The sequence below is a fragment of the Gossypium hirsutum genome, chromosome A10 (genome assembly GCF_007990345.1).
Source record: "Gossypium hirsutum isolate 1008001.06 chromosome A10, Gossypium_hirsutum_v2.1, whole genome shotgun sequence".
Classification (NCBI taxonomy): Eukaryota; Viridiplantae; Streptophyta; class Magnoliopsida; order Malvales; family Malvaceae; genus Gossypium; species Gossypium hirsutum.
This window is the reverse complement of record NC_053433.1, coordinates 9,135,445-9,137,756: the sequence shown is the minus strand read 5'-3', so window position 1 is coordinate 9,137,756 and position 2,312 is coordinate 9,135,445. Positions and strand designations below refer to the sequence as shown.

The window sequence follows — 2,312 nt, the reverse complement described above, 5'->3', positions numbered from 1 at the left end:
AAGGCTTAAGGTAAGGGGTCTGTTAAGTCCCTTTTTATTTCTGAGTGTAGCGAGGGTCTCTTATCACTAATGAGGCTGGTAGGTAAAAAGGTTTTGTGGAAAGGGCTAGGATAAGTCAAAGGGGCAAAATTTTGGTGACAAAAACGTCACGGAAAGCTTGGAATCCATTGCAAGTGGAGGAAATTATATAAAGTAAAGAAAAATGGGGGGTTGAGACTTAGATGTTTGGCTTAGTTTAATTTACCGTTACTTGCCAAGCAAGGATGGAGGTTAATTAATTTTTCGAATTCTTTGCTTGCTTGTACATTGAAAGCTAAATATTATCCAATTACTGATTTTTTAAGTGCAGGTTTAGGAAATATACTTTCCTCTACTTGGAAGAGTATGTGGGCTACTAAGGGGCTCCTCCAAGCTGAAATGTGTTGGCGTGTTGAGACCGAAACAAAAATTCCAGTAAAAGAAGTTGCGTGGGTGCCGGGAGCTATGGAATAATAAATTCAAAATGGGGAGAATTTCTCAGACACTACTGTGGTGGTAGATCTAATCGATAATGATACAAGGAGATTGAAATAAGAAATTCATAAAGAATACCTTCTACAAAAGTGATGCAAGCAGAATCTGAAGTTTTCCATTGGAGAGATTTCCGCATAAGGACTATTAGGTGTAGCGAGGAGAGACGTCAGTGGAATATTCTGTCTAAAGTGGCTACAAGCTTTTATTACAAAGGACTATCGATCCTAATCATCTATACAGCCAAACTGCACATATGGATTTCTACAAGAAATTATGGGGACTAAACTTGTCCTCAAAATTGAAGATTACAATATGGCGTTTTTCCATTAATTTCCTTCCTATCAATGTAATTTATAATATAAAAGACTAGTAGCAACAACAATATGCCCTAGATGTGCGGGAGAGATGGAAACCAGAGAGCATGCACTGTGTGATTGACCTGTGACAAGGGAGATATGGCAACAATCGAATTTTGCATGGCCACATTCGGTATCAGATCTCGAATATATGGAATGGGTTACTTGGTTTTTCGAGCATAACTCTGTCAATCAATGTCAGACCTTTGCCTGTGCTTTATGGGCAATTTGGATAGAAAGGAACAAATGGGTACACGACAGAAAAAGGAAAACAAGGTTAGTTATAGCAGAGTTCATCAGAAGCTATATTTGAGAACTAGATGGCTTGAGAAACATTTTACCTGCCAGAAGGATGGGGGTTGAGAAGTGGCAATCACCGGAGAGCCCAAGTGTGAAGATAAATTTCAATGCAGCTTTTAAAAACATGAAAACAGATCTTGCTCAAGGGTAGTTATAAGGGATTCAGAGGGTCAGGTTTTGGGATCAATGTCTGCGTTAAACGGAAACATACCTACGGCGTTTGTGGCGGAGGCCCTTGCATGTGTTCAGGGACTTCAACTCGATTTAGAATTGGGACTCTTGGTAGTAGAGGTTGAAGGAGATGCTCTTTCAATCCAAGCATTAATCACCCATTTGCTTCTTATATAATTATCATTATGAAAAAGTAAATTTATTTATTATATTTTTTAAAAAATATTTATAACATAAAATTTAGAAAATAAATTGAATTAACCACCCATTTTCTACTTGGCTATTCAAGTACACCAATAATTATTTTAAAGAAAAAATTAATTACATTAAACATCCTCAAATTATAATCCTCATTCTAATTTAATCCCTCAATTTTAAAATATTCTATTTATATCCTTAAACTATTAAAGTTATATCAACTAGGTCCTCTCTAGTAACCATTAATTTATTCATTAAATTACTCATCAAAACTTGTGTGACATGATTTAAAATGAAAATTTTAATGAAAATTGAATATCCTAAAAATATATATGGAAAATATCTTGGTTTTGAGGTTTTTGAAACTTTTACAAAAGATCTATTTTTCGCTCTCTTTTTTTCTATTTTACTTTATTTTTAATTTTTACATTTAAAAATTATATTGCAACATTTTACTCTTCTTTAAAATTTTCATTTTAGCTTCTGTTACATAAGATTTGAGATGCCATTTAATGGTGGAGTTAATAATTTTTAATAACGGAAGGGCTAATTCATATAACATCAATATTTTTTAAGTTTGAAGACCAATTTAAAATGTGAGCCATAGTTTAGGGGTGTCTAGTGCAATTTAACTATTAAGGAAATTTATATTTTTTATAATTTTAATATATTAATAATTCATATATAACTTTGTTGATGCCAAGTTTGTGATAAATTGAGAAATGAGATTGGGTTACTCACTGAGTTGCAAAACAAAAGGAAGTTATGTAACAC

The 2,312-nt window shown here is 33.3% G+C and overlaps 1 long non-coding RNA gene across 1 annotated transcript; it reads right to left on the bottom strand.

The window, feature by feature from the left end:
* Positions 1 to 537: 537 nt before the first annotated feature.
* LOC107896100 (uncharacterized) lies at positions 538 to 1,487 on the bottom strand. The gene is made up of 2 exons (XR_001683590.2): positions 1,211 to 1,487; positions 538 to 1,079 (listed from the first exon to the last, which is right to left on the bottom strand). It is a non-coding gene; the product is annotated as an uncharacterized lncRNA (long non-coding RNA).
* Positions 1,488 to 2,312: the final 825 nt, after the last annotated feature.